Source organism: Arachis hypogaea, chromosome 18, assembly GCF_003086295.3.
Source record: "Arachis hypogaea cultivar Tifrunner chromosome 18, arahy.Tifrunner.gnm2.J5K5, whole genome shotgun sequence".
Lineage (NCBI taxonomy): Eukaryota > Viridiplantae > Streptophyta > Magnoliopsida > Fabales > Fabaceae > Arachis > Arachis hypogaea.
The window spans coordinates 33476216-33488406 of record NC_092053.1 but is presented as its reverse complement, the minus strand read 5'-3'; the positions used below and the strand labels follow the sequence as shown (position 1 = coordinate 33488406).

The 12191-nt window shown below is 40.2% G+C and overlaps 1 non-coding gene across 1 annotated transcript; it reads right to left on the bottom strand.

Moving 5' to 3' along the window:
* Positions 1–9308: 9308 nt before the first annotated feature.
* On the bottom strand, positions 9309–9415 carry LOC112774304 (small nucleolar RNA R71). Its single transcript, XR_003188799.1, has one exon. It is a non-coding gene; the product is annotated as a small nucleolar RNA R71 (small nucleolar RNA).
* Between the last annotated feature and the right edge of the window lie 2776 nt (positions 9416–12191).

The window sequence follows — 12191 nt, the reverse complement described above, 5'->3', positions numbered from 1 at the left end:
AAATGGAGCCAACGTTAGTGACACTCACCTTTGTCACTAACGTTGGACCAAGCTCATATTGGCCACGTTAGCTTCCACGTTAACTTAGTTAACGTGGACTCTAACGTTGGGAAGCAAAAGAATGGCCAACGTTAGTGACACTCACCATTGTCACTAACGTTGGACTAAGCCACCTTGAGCTACGTTAACTCCCACGTTAACTTAGTTAACGTGGAAGTTAACGTGGAGAAAGCAAACAATCGCCAACATTAGTGACACTCACCTTTGTCACTAACGTTGGAATGAGCCACTATGAGCCACGTTAACTTCCACGTTAACTTAGTTAATGTGGAAGCTAACGTTGAGGATAGGATGATGAGCCAACGTTAGTGACACTCACCTTTGTCACTAACGTTGGAGATGGCTATCATTACCACGTTAGAAGCCACGTTAACTTAGTTAACGTGGACTCTAACGTGGGAAGTAGGGGCACCTTGGAATGTTAGTGACAAAGGTAAGTGTCACTAACGTTCTCGAAGAATTAGCAAGCCTACGTTAAGAGCCACGTTAACTAAGTTAACGTGAACTCTAACGTAGGGAGGGAGGACTCTCAACGTTATTGGAAAAGGTGAGTCCCAATAACGTGTGCGAAGGACCAAGAGGCAAAGTTAGTGGTCACGTTGGTGCCACTAACGTTGAAGTTAACGTGGATCATCCCTGGGTGAGGAACTGATGTGATATTTTGATGAGAAACGAATCTCTCACAAAACATCACAAAACTAACCGGCAAGTGCACCGGGTCGTATCAAGTAATAAAAACTCACGGGGGTGAGGTCGATCCCACAGGGATTGAAGGATTGAGCAATTTTAGTTTAGTGGTTGATTTAGTCAAGCGAATCAAGATTTGGTTGATGATTGTGTGACTTGCAGAATGTAAATTGCATTGAAGTAAAGAGAACAAGAAATAAATTGCTGAAACTTAAAGAACAAGAAATTAAATGGCAGAAACTTAAAGTGCAAGAAATGTAAATTGCGGAATCTTAAAGTGCAAGAAATGTAAATTGCTTGAAATGTAAAGGGGATTGGGATGTGGATTTGCAGAAATTAAACAAGGAAAAACTAAATTGCATCAAACAGAAGAGGGAAAGGGAATTGGGATTGAACCGGATCTTGAAGCAGTAAAGTAAATGAACAAAAAAAAGCAATAAACAGGGAATTGAAATGAGAAATTCAAATCTCAGGACCCAGAGACTAGAAAACCAAGTCTAGATCTCAATGCCTTCCTAGATCCAACAAGATAATTGCAAGGGAATTGTAAATTGCAAAGAACAGAGATGAAGAACAATGACCCGGAAATGAAATTCAATTAACAGTAAAGAAACAGAGAGATCCAAGATTGAGATTGAAACAGAATTTCTTCAATTCTCCAATCTAAGATCCAAGACAAGTGTAAAATGAAATTGCAAGTAAAAGGAAACAAAGAAATTCAAGTTCACTCAGTAACAAAAGCTTCCCAAAAACTATTATGAAAATTCTAAAAGGAAAGCTCCCTTAATAACTTGAATTCTATCCTATTTATACACTTTCCCAAAATGATCTTCAAGCCTTGAGTTGGGCCTTTGTTCTTGGTGGAATTGGGTTGAAAGAGGCCTTGGTTGATTGCTCTTTGAAGATTGAAGAAGAACCGAAGTGAACCAATTGAACCGGAAATGAAGTTAGCCAAAGTTGGTCTCAACGTTAGGGTCAAAGTTAGGGGTCTAACTTTGACCCTAACTTTTCATATCAGCAAGCTAAATTCCCTGGTTTGGACGTTGGTGCCAACGTTAGGGGTCTAACTTTGACCCTAACGTTGGCCTTCCTTATATGCTAGTGATGCCAACGTTAGTGCCCCTCCCTTTGTGGTTCATGTGCCAACGTTAGCCTCCAAGTTAGGGGGATAACGTTGGCGCAAACGTTGGTGCCCAGGGGAGAAACTCTCAAGTTCCAACGTTAGCCTCCAAGTTAGGGGTCTAACGTTGGAGCTAACGTTGGCCACCTCTTTTGCAATGTCATGTGCCAACGTTAGCCTCCAAGTTAGGGGGCTAACGTTGGGGCTAACTTCATGCCTCCAAGTTCACTTTCACTTATCCCTTTCTTCACTTCTAGCCATTCCTCTTTGCTTCAACCTTTCTCCAAGCCTTCTTCACCTATCATTGATCAACCAAACTAATCAAAGCTTTGCTCAAAATCATGAGGTATTCAATCTTCCACAATATGCAACAAATATAGCACAAAACCTCATGAAATGGCATGAATTCACATATGGTTGGTTCAATCAAGGGAAACATGAAAATCTACTCAATTAGCTTGCTTGTAGCTCAAGAAAGTGCATAATTCTAATGAAAACTAAAGAAAAAGACTAGCTAAAATGGGCTAGGATGACTTGTCATCACAACACCAAACTTAAAGCTTGCTTGTCCCCAAGCAAGAAAAGATTTATGCTCCAAGGTTCTTTCAATTAAGATGGATTGAGGAACAATTGTAAAGTGCAGTGAGTGAAGTGATCAAGTATCAGTGGGGTGAACTCCAAATCATATGTTCATGCAAGGGCTTCAGTGCTCACTAGTCCTTACATATTGGGAGTCGTAGGTCTTAGGATTTTCATCCAAATGGTATCATGGAGATCTCTTTATATGTAATCACCTTGAAGCAGCTTATAATTTCTGTGCTTTGGCCTCGACTCTAAGTATCATGTCTCAAGGCGGCTCTTTAGATAAGCTTTCAATCAATACTCCTAAACCAGTTGGTTTTAAGGTATTAGGTGTTAAAGCACCCCTGAGGATTTACTTGCTCAAGCCTCTTTCCTTGACACACTTCAACCACAAGCATTTTACTAGGCTAACAACTCTTTGAGTCATTGTTTCTTCTTTCTTTTCTGCCTAGTAATTGTTGCTCAGAACCTTGGACCATGTTCTTTTTGTTTTTGTATTTTCTTTTCTTTCTTTTGTTTTGTTTGCTGCTTCTTGCATCAATAGATTTTTGAGAATCTCCACAATACTTCTTTGAACTTCATGTCCCGCCTATGAGCTCCCATGCAAGTTTTCACAAGCATGCAACCTCAATACATTATCACACAACCAGAACCACCACTTCTCTTAATCTTTTGCTTGCCTCAAACTTGTTTAATTCCTCAATCCTTCTTTTCAAAGAACTTTCATGTGATGCATTTCTTGAAAATTGAGTGCAAACAAGTTTTGAAGATAAGAATGTTGTGAATGATCAGACACCTTGCTTATTGACTTATAAAGAAAGACTATGCTATGCAGGCAGGCAGGGGTAAATAAAAAGAAACTATGTTATGCAGACAGGCAGGGTAGATCAGGACACAATCCAACTTTTAATCACAGCAATATTTGATGCAAAATAATGACTTAACAATACAACCTGTTGAAGTTTACTTGATTTCCTTCTCATCACCATTGCTGGCCTTTATGTTCATCTTTTGTTTCTTTGGTTGATGATGCTTTAATCCTTCCAACAGCTTGTATGGACCTCTGCAATGATATTGAAAGTTGCTTGTTCCCCAAGCACTTGGAAACAATGGTTAATCTGCATGATTTATTTGTGGGCTTTTTGAACTTACTTTGGTGTGGGAACACCAAACTTAGTACCTTGCCAATGCATCGGATTAACCATGTGTAAAACTCTTTTTCTTTTTCAAAAATGACAAAACTGAAAACTAGGAAACAGCAGAATAGTTAACTAGTTCATCCATCATGCTTGAAGCCATCATTATGCAGAGAGTGAGAATGTGTTTTATAATGGGATTTTGGTGAAACACCAAACTTAGAATCCTGCATTCTCCTTTAAATTGTTTTGGTGTGTGACACCAAACTTAGCTTCTTTGCAAAGTAGATAAACTAATTAACCTTTTTATTAAAATAGTTATGAACAGAAAACTACCTCAGGTTGGGTTGCCTCCCAACAAGCGCTCTTTTATTGTCACTAGCTTGACATCCTTCATCCTCTGATCATGGAAGTTGCGGTCTCTGTTGCCTTTGGTTTCCTCCTCTCATCGTAGGCTTCTCCTTGTTTTCCATAACTGCTTTCCCTTTCAACTCAGCAGCTTTTTCATTGTTCTTTGAGTCATCTTCATTGGCTCTTAGGGATATATTTCCCTCTCTCTCACCTAGTTTAGCAGGGTTTTGAACCATTTGTTCCATGTATCTTTCAATTCTCTTGAGATATGCCTCCTGGTTTTTCCTTATGTCCCCCTGCTCTATTAATGTCATTTCTTGAATTTTCATAAGCCTTTCCATCATCATTTCTAGAACATAGAGTTTTTGGAAGTTTAGGACTGGTTGTGACTGTGTTAATTGTGGTGATTGATGTAGGTCATTTTGGGCAGGTGGTGAGGTAGGATAGGGTTGGAGATGTGTATATTGGGGTAGTGTGTAGTGATTTTTGTTGGCATGGTGGTGTTTTTGCAGGTTTGGAAAGTTGGGGTTATTATAGTTGAGGTCCCTTTGTTCATGATTCTGAGGTTCCCTCATTCTTAAATAAGAATGTGGTTTCCATGGTGGAAATTGTGCATTCACTGTGGCAGAATGTAGAGAATCAATTTGTCTAGCTATTGATTCCAAGTGCTGCTGAGTTTGCTGGTGTAGCTGCTTGTTTTGATTCATGATTGCTCTTACTCCTTCAAGATTCATTACTTCATTTTCTGAAATTGCATTCCGTGGCGTCTCAAATGAGTGTTGGTTATTGGCTCTTTTGTCACTGAACTCTGCAGTTCCTTGGATGGTTGCTGTTGCCTTGAGTAGGCCATCTGAGAAGTAATCTACTGCTTTTCTTGTTTCGGAGGTTAATCCTTCATAGAATGCTCGAAAATCCACCTTGTCATTTGATTTCTTGTATCTCTCCCATGCTTTGAACAGTGGTTCTTCCTCTCTTTGTATGAATGGATGTACTCCTTCTTTCATCCTGATGTGTTGTTGGGGTGAGGAAAATTTGGCTAGAAACTTGGCAACCAATTCATCCCAACTAGTTATACTTCCTTGGGGAAAGGTTTCAAGCCATTGTGCCGCTTCATCCTTCAGTGAGAATGGAAATAGCAAGAGCTTAATGGTATCATGGTCTACACCATTGATATTGACAGCCCCACAAGTTTTCAGAAAAATGGATAGGTGCTGTTTAGAGTCCTCCAAGGGATTTCCACCATAGGAACAATTGTTCTCTATTAGTGTAATGAGTTGTGGCTTCATGTTGTGATGTTCTTCTTTCTCAGAAACTCCTCCTTCCCTGTGATATATAAATCAATCAACAGAAAACACAGTGATTCTCTTGAAAATTGGATGTAGCCGGTTGGGACAAAACTTCAAACAGTTAGTGGGTTAATCAAAATTTAAAGAAAAAGTGCTTGATCTAGATCACCACCTCACTTAATCCTTGTCAATCTAATCAATCCCCGGCAACGGCGCCAAAAACTTGATGTGATATTTTGATGAGAAACGAATCTCTCACAAAACATCACAAAACTAACCGGCAAGTGCACCGGGTCGTATCAAGTAATAAAAACTCACGGGGGTGAGGTCGATCCCACAGGGATTGAAGGATTGAGCAATTTTAGTTTAGTGGTTGATTTAGTCAAGCGAATCAAGATTTGGTTGATGATTGTGTGACTTGCAGAATGTAAATTGCATTGAAGTAAAGAGAACAAGAAATAAATTGCTGAAACTTAAAGAACAAGAAATTAAATGGCAGAAACTTAAAGTGCAAGAAATGTAAATTGCGGAATCTTAAAGTGCAAGAAATGTAAATTGCTTGAAATGTAAAGGGGATTGGGATGTGGATTTGCAGAAATTAAACAAGGAAAAACTAAATTGCATCAAACAGAAGAGGGAAAGGGAATTGGGATTGAACCGGATCTTGAAGCAGTAAAGTAAATGAACAAAAAAAAGCAATAAACAGGGAATTGAAATGAGAAATTCAGATCTCAGGACCCAGAGACTAGAAAACCAAGTCTAGATCTCAATGCCTTCCTAGATCCAACAAGATAATTGCAAGGGAATTGTAAATTGCAAAGAACAGAGATGAAGAACAATGACCCGGAAATGAAATTCAATTAACAGTAAAGAAACAGAGAGATCCAAGATTGAGATTGAAACAGAATTTCTTCAATTCTCCAATCCAAGATCCAAGACAAGTGTAAAATGAAATTGCAAGTAAAAGGAAACAAAGAAATTCAAGTTCACTCAGTAACAAAAGCTTCCCAAAAACTATTATGAAAATTCTAAAAGGAAAGCTCCCTTAATAACTTGAATTCTATCCTATTTATACACTTTCCCAAAATGATCTTCAAGCCTTGAGTTGGGCCTTTGTTCTTGGTGGAATTGGGTTGAAAGAGGCCTTGGTTGATTGCTCTTTGAAGATTGAAGAAGAACCGAAGTGAACCAATTGAACCGGAAATGAAGTTAGCCAAAGTTGGTCTCAACGTTAGGGTCAAAGTTAGGGGTCTAACTTTGACCCTAACTTTTCATATCAGCAAGCTAAATTCCCTGGTTTGGACGTTGGTGCCAACGTTAGGGGTCTAACTTTGACCCTAACGTTGGCCTTCCTTATATGCTAGTGATGCCAACGTTAGTGCCCCTCCCTTTGTCGTTCATGTGCCAACGTTAGCCTCCAAGTTAGGGGGATAACGTTGGCGCAAACGTTGGTGCCCAGGGGAGAAACTCTCAAGTTCCAACGTTAGCCTCCAAGTTAGGGGTCTAACGTTGGAGCTAACGTTGGCCACCTCTTTTGCAATGTCATGTGCCAACGTTAGCCTCCAAGTCAGGGGGCTAACGTTGGCTCAAACGTGGGAGCCCAGGGAGTACTTCATGCCCAACGTTAGCCTCCAAGTTAGGGGGCTAACGTTGGGGCTAACTTCATGCCTCCAAGTTCACTTTCACTTATCCCTTTCTTCACTTCTAGCCATTCCTCTTTGCTTCAACCTTTCTCCAAGCCTTCTTCACCTATCATTGATCAACCAAACTAATCAAAGCTTTGCTCAAAATCATGAGGTATTCAATCTTCCACAATATGCAACAAATATAGCACAAAACCTCATGAAATGGCATGAATTCACATATGGTTGGTTCAATCAAGGGAAACATGAAAATCTACTCAATTAGCTTGCTTGTAGCTCAAGAAAGTGCATAATTCTAATGAAAACTAAAGAAAAAGACTAGCTAAAATGGGCTAGGATGACTTGTCATCAGGAACGTTAGTGAAAAAGGTGATTGTCACTAACGTTCTCGAACCCACACTCTCACTTAACGTTAACGCCACTAACGTCCTGAGCTAAAAACCCTTCCTACTTCACACTTTCTCTCTGCAAGTAAAGCTAAGCCCACTACAGAAGATAACTGCTTCAAACTCAAGATCCAAAGGCCCATATCCAAGACTTGAAGAATCAACTAGAAGATCAGAAGAGTAGTATATATAGGGGTAGTTTTGAATAAGGAAGCACCTTTTTGGGGGAGAGGAAGTTGGAACTTTGGAGAACTACTCTCTGTATAATTTTACTTTCTCTACACTTCTAGTTTTATTTTTCAGAATGTATTTTCCATCTTTGTTTTCCATTTTCAGAGCTATGAACAACTAAACCCCTTTCATTGGGTTAGGGAGCTCTGTTGTAATTTGATGGATCAATACTAATTTTCATTACTCTTCTTCTATCTTTTCTCTTGATTTTACTAGAAAGCTTTCAATCTTCATCCAATTGGGTAGTTATCTTGGAAAAGAAGCTATTCATACTTGGATCTCTTCTAAACCTTGGAAGAGGAATGAAGAGATCATGCTAGAAATAATTTCTCATGTTGGACCAAATTGGGTTTGGTTGGGTATGGTGACTATAATCCTACCAACACTTGATTTGGGAATGCATGTGGTATAATCAGTGACCATACTTCATCTCTTCTCATGAGCAATTGACCAAGGAATTGGCTATTGATCAAGATTTGAGAGATTGAATTACCAAGAAATTGGAATTCGATCACTTAAGATTGCCAAGGAGATCAATGAATGCATTGATTGAGGAAGAGATGAAAATGAACTTGATCCGGAGAATGCAACATCTCCTAAGCCCAATGAATCCCCATTTCTGATCTTACCCATTCTCTTTAATTTCTACAATTTACTTTCATGAGCATCTTCCCCATTCCCATTTACAATTCTGCAATTTACTTTCCGTCATTTACTTTCAGCTCTTTACTTCCAGCATTTACATTTTCTGCTATTTACTTTCCCGCCATTTAATTTCCTGCAACTCTCAAACCAAATTCTGCTTCGCTCAACTAGAACATTCCTCTAATTAAAGTTGCTTGACCAATCAATCCCTGTGGGATTCGACCTCACTCTATTGTGAGTTTTTACTTGACGATAATTCGGTATACTTGCCGAAGGAAAATTGTTAAGAGACAAGTTTCCGTGCTATCAAGTTTATGGCGCCATTGCCGGGGATTAATTTTGAATCAACAATGACTAAATTGAAGGATAACTAGATTGAGCATTTTTCTTTTGTTTGATTTAAATTTCTGTTTGAGTTAATTACTTTCAGTTTTAGTTATTTTCCTCCCTTCCCCCTACTCCTTTTTCTTAGTTATTTACCATTCAGTTCACTAACCCACTAACTGTTTGATATATTGCATCACTCACACTTACAGCAATTTTAACAAGAGTACTTTCTGTATCTATTTCCTTGCTTGTGCCTTGTTGGTTGTATGACAGGGAGAAGAAGCGGGGCTTCAACTTCCTTTGATTCTGAACCTGAGAGGACCTTCCTTAGATTAAGGAGGAAAGCAAGAGGAAAGAGAGTAGTTGGTGCTGAGGAAGAGGAGGAGTACTTTGAACCAGACATGGATGAAAACATGGAGAACCATCATGAAGAAGAGGGTCACAACCATGGCAGAGAAGGTCCAGCGCATCAGGCTGGACAAGAGAGAAGAGTTCTGGGTTCTTACATCAACCCAAACCCAGGAAACTGTGGAAGCAGCATCCAAAGGCCAACCATACATGCCAACAACTTTGAACTAAAGCCACAACTCATCACCCTTATTCAGAACAATTGTTCATTCGGAGGAGGTGTCCAAGAAGACTCCAATCAACATCTAACCACCTTCCTAAGGATATGTGATACTGTGAAGTCTAATGGTGTTTATCCTGACACCTATAGACTACTTCTATTCCCTTTTTCACTTAAGGACAAGGCATCTAAATGGCTGGAATCCTTCCCAAAGGAGAGTTTAGCAACCTGGAAAGATGTGGTGAATAAATTCTTGGCAAAATTCTATCCTCCTCAACGGATCAACAGGCTGAGAGCTGAGGTACAAACATTCAGGCAGCAGGATGGTGAGACTCTATATGAAGCATGGGAGAGGTTTAAGGACCTGACAAGAAGGTGTCCACCAGATATGTTCAATGAATGGGTGCAACTACACATTTTCTATGAAGGCCTCTCTTATGAATCAAAGAAGGCAGTAGACCATTCATCCGGGAATCTCTGAACAAGAAGAAGACCATTGAAGAAGCCATAGATGTCATTGAGACTGTAGCGGAGAATGACTACTTCTATGCTTCTGAAAGAGGCAACACTAGAGGAGTGATGGAGCTAAACAATGTGGATGCACTGCTGGCCCAAAACAAGCTTATTACCAAGCAGTTGGCTGACCTCACCAAGAAGATGGAGAGGAACCAAGTGGCAGCAATCACCACCTCATCAGCAACCCAAGAGGGAGTGAATGCTGAGACAGAGGAGGAGCAAGAACAAGCCAACTACATTGAAAACTCACCTAGGTAGACCCATGATCCTTACTCCAAAACGTACAACCCTGGTTAGAGAAATCACCCAAACTTTGGGTGGAGAAATCAACGAGATCAAAGCCAAGATCAGAGACATCACAACCCCAACAACCATGCAGCTCACCAATATTCCACACAGAGATCATATCAGCACCACCCTAACAACACCTCTCCACATCCATACCAAAACTAAAATGACCCAACTCACCCATCCACTCTTAACTCACCATCATCTGAAGAAAGACTCTCCAAAATTGAGACTTTGCTTGAAGGCATATGCAAAGAGATTCAAGATAATAAGGTATTCAAAGAGGAGGTGCGAGCTAGTATCAAGAACCAGGGGGACACCATCAAGAGGCTGGAATTTCAAGTGGGATACTTATCTAAAAAGATTCCCAAACCTACTGATAGCTTCCCAAGTGACACAGAGAAAAATCCGAGAGGTGAAGCAAAGAAAGTCAGATGGGAAGATTGCAAGATGGTTACTATAAGTAATAAGGAGACTGAGGAAAAGCAAAACAAGCCATTAGAACAACTTGGAGAGACATCAGCAGAGAAACAGGAAAAGGATCACCAAGAACCCAAAATTTCACAAAAAGAGCTGACACAGAAGGAGCTGTTGAAACTCTATGCACCGTTTCCCCAATTACTCAATGGTGCTATAGAGAAGAGAATATACTCAAGGTTTCTTGACCTGTTTGCATCCCTCCATGTAAACATACCATTCATCAAGGCCCTCCAACAAATGCCCTCATATATTAAGTATATGAAGGAGCTGCTGACCAGGAAAAGCTCACTCAAGGAAGGACAAATAATAGTGATGAATAAGGCGTGCAGTGCTCTCATTCAACCAGAGTTGCCTATAAAAAGGAAGGACCCAGGGAGTTTTCACATCCCCTGTGCCATAGGAGAAACAATGTTTGATAAAGCACTCTGCGATTTGGGAGCAAGCATCAACTTAATGCCTTTATCCCTTATGAAAAGGCTGCAGATCAATGAGATAATATCCACAGATGTAGTTATCAGGCTGGCTGACAAAACTCAAAAACAAGCAGTAGGAGTGGTTGAAAATGTGCTGGTGAAGGTGGGAAAATACTTCCTTCCCACAGACTTTGTCATCTTGGACATGGAAGAAAGTCACACTCACCCAATCATATTGGGAAGACCGTTCTTAGCTACAGCCAGAGCACTCATAGATGTGGAGCGAGGGGAGCTAATTTTGAAGATCCATGATGAACAAATCAGCTTCAATGTCTTCAAACTCTCACAAGAAACAAATCATAATGAGATACTGAGGGAGGAGGCAAGCACTGAAGCACAACCAACACCTCTGGGAAACCACTTGGTTGAAGAACAAGGCAATCAGCAGCTGTCACAGCTCAAGGAAAATAAGGAGGAACCTAAACCACCAGAGTCATATGAGACCAGCAACGAAATTTCCTTAGAAGAGGAGGTCACAAAGAGCAAGGCAACATCAAAAGGGACAAAGAAGAAGGCACCAAGGAGGTGGAGGAACAAGAAGATCCCTACAGAGGACTTTTCTCCGGGGGATAAAGTGATCTCAGCCTACTTCCCAGATATTCCACCTCATCTCCCCACTATCCCATCTCAGTTACCTAAGGTCTTCACCATCAACAGAGTTCTTTCCTTAGAACATGTGGAGATCCTTGATGAAGCCAATGGATATAGGTCTACTGCAAGAAGGGAAGATCTGAAGCATTACCAACCACCATGACAAAGGCAAAACGTCAAGCTAGTGACGCTAAAGAAGCGCTTCATGGGAGGCAACCCATGTTTTACATGCTTTTAAAAATAGTTAATAATGCAAGGTTCAGGGATTTCAAATCAACTTGACATGGACTTGAATGAATCCTTATGTGCAACATATAGTGAAGAACAAGTTTGGTGTTCAAGGCACACTAAGAGAACATCAATGTAACCCATATCATGTCACTCTTAGGGGCCTTGAACAAATCTTTTACGCCACACGGCACCAAACTAAGTTTGGTGTTGCTAATGTTGCACACATGGATGTTGAGTTAGTCAGTTGGTTTGCTCTAATGAATGGCACTTAGTTAGTTAAAACAAAAACTTTAAAAAGTAGTTATTCTTTTAATTTTGCCGCACTTTCCACACATATTTCTTTAATCACAATTCTTTTATTTTGTAGGAGAGAAGAAAGGGGTATTGAAGTGGATTGAGTGGACAATTAAATGAGGAGGGTTCGGCCACTTCATGAAGGGAGAATACACACGTGTCTCAAGGGAAAATGCATTGGGAAATGTGCCATGCAACATTGAAAGAATGAGACCCTTGAAGACCGAACCAATCTCCCTCATAAAGATGATGATCCTTGTGCTCATCCCCTGTAGAACCCCATCCGTTCATCATAC